This window comes from Aegilops tauschii, chromosome 2 (assembly GCF_002575655.3).
Source record: "Aegilops tauschii subsp. strangulata cultivar AL8/78 chromosome 2, Aet v6.0, whole genome shotgun sequence".
NCBI lineage: Eukaryota > Viridiplantae > Streptophyta > Magnoliopsida > Poales > Poaceae > Aegilops > Aegilops tauschii.
This window is the reverse complement of record NC_053036.3, coordinates 651959451-651965450: the sequence shown is the minus strand read 5'-3', so window position 1 is coordinate 651965450 and position 6000 is coordinate 651959451.

Here is a 6000-nt window from a genome sequence, read left to right as displayed (position 1 = left end):
CATGTTGGGGATCGTAGCAGAAATTTAAAATTTTCTACACATCACCAAGATCAATCTATGGAGTCATCTAGCAACGAGAGAGAGGAGTGCATCTACATACCCTTGTAGACCGCGAGCGGAAGCGTTCAAGAGAACGGGGTTGATGGAGCCGTACTCGTCGTCATCCAAATCACCGATGATCCTAGCGCCGAACGGACGGCACCTCCGCGTTCCACATACGTACGGTTGGGAGAGACGTCTCCTCTTTCTTGATCCAGCAAGGGGAAGGAGAGGTTGATGGAGATCCAGCAGCACGACGGCGTGGTGGTGGAAGTAGCGGAGATCTCGGCACGGCTTTGCCAAGCTCAGCGAGAGGGAGAGGTGTTACGGGAGGGAGAGGGAGGCGCCAGGGCTTAGGGGTCGCAGCCCTCCCTCCCCCCTTTATATAGGGGCCGGGGGGGGGGCGCCGGCCCCTGGAGATCCCATCTCAAGGGGGGGCGGCGGCCAAGGGGGGGACTTGCCCCCCAAGTCAGGTGGGGCGCCCCCACCCCCAGGGTTTCCAACCCTAGGCGCAGGGGGAGGCCCATGGGGGGCGCACCAGCCCACCAGGGGCTGGTTTCCTTCCCACTTCAGCCCATGGGGCCCTCCGGGATAGGTGGCCCCACCCGGTGGACCCCCGGGACCCTTCCGGTGGTCCCGGTACAATACCGGTGACCCCCGAAACTTTCCCGGTGGCCGAAACTGGACTTCCTATATACAAATATTTACCTCCGGACCATTCCGGAACTCCTCGTGATATCCGGGACTCCGAACAACTTTCGGGTTACCGCATACTAATATCTCTACAACCCTAGCGTCACCGAACCTTAAGTGTGTAGACCCTACGGGTTCGGGAGACATGCAGACATGACCGAGACGACTCTCCGGTCAATAACCAACAGCGGGATCTGGATACCCATGTTGGCTCCCACATGCTCCTCGATGATCTCATCGGATGAACCACGATGTCGAGGATTCAAGTAATCCCATATACAATTCCCTTTGTCAATCGGTATGTTACTTGCCCGAGATTCGATCGTCGGTATCCCAATACCTCGTTCAATCTCGTTACCGACAAGTCACTTTACTCGTACCGTAATGCATGATCCCGTGACCAACCACTTTGTCACATTGAGCTCATTATGATGATGCATTACCGGGTGGGCCCAGAGATACCTCTCCGTCATACGGAGTGACAAATCCCAGTCTCGATCTGTGCCAACCCAACAGACACTTTCGGAGATACCTGTAGTGCACCTTTATAGCCACCCAGTTACGTTGTGACGTTTGGTACACCAAAAACATTCCTACGGTATCCGGGAGTTGCACGATCTCATGGTCTAAGGAAATGATACTTGACATTAGAAAAGCTTTAGCAAACGAACTACACGATCTAGTGCTATGCTTAGGATTGGGTCTTGTCCATCACATCATTCTCCTAATGATGTGATCCCGTTATCAATGACATCCAATGTCCATGGTCAGGAAACCGTAACCATCTATTGATCAACGAGCTAGTCAACTAGAGGCTCACTAGGGACATGTTATGGTCTATGTGTTCACACATGTATTACGATTTCCGGATAACACAATTATAGCATGAACAATAGACAATTATCATGAACAAGGAAATATAATAATAACCATTTTATTATTGCCTCTAGGGCATATTTCCAACAGTCTCCCACTTGCACTAGAGTCAATAATCTAGTTGCATTGTGATGAATCGTACACCCATAGAGTTCTGGTGTTGATCATGTTTCGCTCGTGGAAGAGGTTTAGTCAACGGATCTGCGACATTCAAATCCGTATGCACTTTACAAATATCTATGTCTCCATTTTGAACATTTTCACGAATGGAGTTGAAGCGACGCTTGATGTGCCTGGTCTTCTTGTGAAACCTGGGCTCCTTGGCAAGGGCAATAGCTCCAGTGTTGTCACAGAAGAGAGTCATCGGCCCCGATGCATTGGGAATAACTCCTAGGTCGGCAATGAACTCCTTCATCCAGATTGCTTCATGTGCTGCCTCCGAGGCTGCCATGTACTCCGCTTCACATGTAGATCCCGCCACGACGCTTTGCTTGCAACTGCACCAGCTGACTGCCCCACCATTCAAAATATACACGTATCCGGTTTGTGACTTAGAGTCATCCAGATCTGTGTCGAAGCTAGCATCGACGTAACCCTTTACGACGAGCTCTTCGTCACCTCCATAAACGAGAAGCATATCCTTAGTCCTTTTCAGGTACTTCAGGATATTCTTGACCGCTGTCTAGTGTTCCATGCCGGGATTACTTTGGTACCTTCCTACCAAACTTACGGCAAGGTTTACATCAGGTCTGGTACACAGCATGGCATACATAATAGACCCTATGGCCGAGGCATAGGGGACGACACTCATCTTTTCTCTATCTTCTGCCGTGGTCGGGCATTGAGCCGTGCTCAATCTCACACCTTGCAATACAGGCAAGAACCCCTTCTTGGACTGATCCATATTGAACTTCTTCAATATCTTGTCAAGGTATGTGCTTTGTGAAAGACCTATGAGGCGTCTCGATCTATCTGTATAGATCTTGATGCCTAATATGTAAGCAGCTTCTCCAAGGTCCTTCATTGAAAAACACTTATTCAAGTAGGCCTTTATACTTTCCAAGAATTCTATATCATTTCCCATCAATAGTATGTCATCCACATATAATAAGAGAAATGCTACAGAGCTCCCACTCACTTTCTTGTAAACATAGGCTTCTTCATAAGTCTGCGTAAACCCAAATGCTTTGATCATCTCATCAAAGCGAATGTTCCAACTCCGAGATGCCTGCACCAGCCCATAGTTTAAGCGCTGGAGCTTGCATACTTTGTTAGCATTCTTAGGATCGACAAAACCTTCCGTCTGCATCATATACAATTCTTCCTTAAGAAAGCCGTTAAGGAATGCCGTTTTGACGTCCATTTGCCATATTTCAATCGTAGAATGCGGCAATTGCTAACATGATTCGGACGGACTTCAGCTTCGCTACAGGTGAGAAGGTCTCATCATAGTCAACTCCTTGAACTTGTCGATAACCCTTAGCAACAAGTCGAGCTTTATAGATGGTAACATTTCCATCCGCGTCCGTCTTCTTCTTAAAGATCCATTTATTTTCTATCGCTCGCCGATCATCGGGCAAGTCTGTCAAAGTCCATACTTTGTTTTCATACATGGATCCTATCTCGGATTGCATCGCTTCAAGCCATTTGTTGGAATCTGGACCCGCCATTGCTTCTTCATTGTTCGAAGGTTCACCGTTGTCCAACAACATGATTTCCAGAACAGGGTTGCCGTACCACTCTGGTGCGGAACGTGTCCTTGTGGACCTACGAAGTTCAGTGGCAACTTGATCATGATCGTCATCATTAACTACCTCTCTCGTCGGTGTAGGCATCACAGAAACATTTTCTTGTGCTGTGCTACTTTTTGGTTCGAGAGGGGTCATCTCATCAAGTTCCACTTTCCTCCCACTTACTTCTTTCGAGAGAAACTCTTTCTCCAGAAAGGACCCGTTCTTGGCAACGAAGATCTTGCCTTCGGATCTGAGGTAGAAGGTATACCCAATGGTTTCCTTAGGGTATCCTATGAAGATGCATTTTTCCGACTTGGGTTCGAGCTTTTCAGGTTGAAGTTTCTTGACATAAGCATCGCATCCCCAAACTTTAAGAAACGACAACTTAGGTTTCTTTCCGAACCATAATTCATACGGTGTCGTCTCAACGGATTTCGACGGAGCCCTATTTAAAGTGAATGCGGCAGTCTCTAAAGCATAACCCCAGAATGATAGCGGTAGATCGGTAAGAGACATCATAGATCGCACCATATCCAATAGAGTGCGATTACGACGTTCAGACACACCATTACGCTGAGGTGTTCCAGGCGGCGTGAGTTGTGACACAATTCCACATTTCCTTAAGTGTGTGCCAAATTCGTGACTCAAATATTCCCCTCCACGATCTGATCGTAAGAACTTTATTTTCCTGTCACGTTGATTCTCAACCTCACTCTGAAATTCCTTGAACTTTTCAAAGGTCTCAGACTTGTGTTTCATTAAGTAGACATACCCATATCTACTCAAGTCATCAGTGAGGGTGAGAACATAACGATAGCCACCGCGAGCCTCAACGCTCATTGGACCGCACACATCAGTATGTATGATTTCCAATAAGTTGGTTGCTCGCTCCATTGTTCCGGAGAACGGAGTCTTGGTCATTTTGCCCATGAGGCATGGTTCGCACGTGTCAAATGATTCATAATCAAGAGACTCCAAAAGTCCATCTGCATGGAGTTTCTTCATGCGTTTGACACCAATGTGACCAAGGCGGCAGTGCCACAAGTATGTGGGACTATCATTATCAACCTTACATTTCTTGGCATTCACACTATGAATATGTGTAACATCACGTTCGAGATTCATTAAAAATAAACCATTGACCAGCGGGGCATGACCATAAAACATATCTCTCATATAAATAGAACAACCATTATTCTCGGATTTAAATGAGTAGCCATCTCGCATTAAACGAGATCCAGATACAATGTTCATACTCAAAGCTGGCACTAAATAACAATTATTGAGGTTTAAAACTAATCCCGTAGGTAAATGTAGAGGTAGCGTGCCGACGGCGATCACATCGACCTTGGAACCATTCCTGACGCGCATCGTCACCTCGTCCTTCGCCAGTCTCCGCTTATTCCGCAGCTCCTGCTTTGAGTTACAAATATGAGCAACCGCACCGGTATCAAATACCCAGGAGCTACTACGAGCGCTGGTTAGGTACACATCAATAACATGTATATCACATATACCTTTGGTATTGCCGGCCTTCTTATCCGCTAAGTACTTGGGGCAGTTCCGCTTCCAGTGACCGTTTCCCTTGCAATAAAAGCACTCAGTCTCAGGCTTAGGTCCATTCTTTGTCTTCTTCCCGGCAGCTTGCTTACCGGGCACGGCAACTCCCTTGCCGTCTTTCTTGAAGTTCTTCTTACCCTTGCCTTTCTTGAACTTAGTGGTTTTATTCACCATCAACACTTGATGTTCCTTTTTGATCTCCACCTCCGCTGATTTCAGCATTGAATATACCTCAGGGATGGTCTTTTCCATCCCCTGCATATTGAAGTTCATCACAAAGCTCTTGTAGCTAGGTGGGAGTGACTGAAGGATTCTGTCAACGACCGCGTCATCCGGGAGATTAACTCCCAGCTGAGACAAGCGGTTGTGCAACCCAGACATTTTGAGTATGTGTTCGCTGACGGAACTATTCTCCTCTATCTTACAACTATAGAACTTGTCGGAGACTTCATATCTCTCGACCCGGGCATGAGCTTGGAAAATAATTTTTAGCTCTTGGAACATCTCATATGCTCCGTGCTGCTCGAAACGCTTTTGGAGCCCCGGTTCTAAGCTGTAAAGCATGCCGCACTGGACCAGGGAGTAATCATCAACACGTGTTTGCCAGGCGTTCATAACGTCTTGGTTTGCTGGGACGGGTGCTTCACCTAGCGGTGCTTCAAGGACATATGCTTTCTTGGCAGCTATGAGGATGATCCTCAAGTTCCGGACCCAGTCCGTATAGTTGCTACCATCGTCTTTCAGCTTGGTTTTCTCTAGGAACGCGTTGAAGTTGAGGTTGACATTAGCGTGGGCCATTTGATCTACAAGACATATTGTAAAGATTTTAGACTAAGTTCATGATAATTAAGTTCATCTAATCAAATTATTAATGAACTCCCACTCAGACAGACATCCCTCTAGTCATCTAAGTGATATATGATCCGAGTCAACTAGGCCGTGTCCGATCATCACGTGAGACGGACTAGTCATCATCGGTGAACATCTTCATGTTGATCGTATCTGCTATACGACTCATGTTCGACCTTTTGGTCTCTTATGTTCCGAGGCCATGTCTGTACATGCTAGGCTCGTCAAGTCAACCTAAGTGTATTGCGTG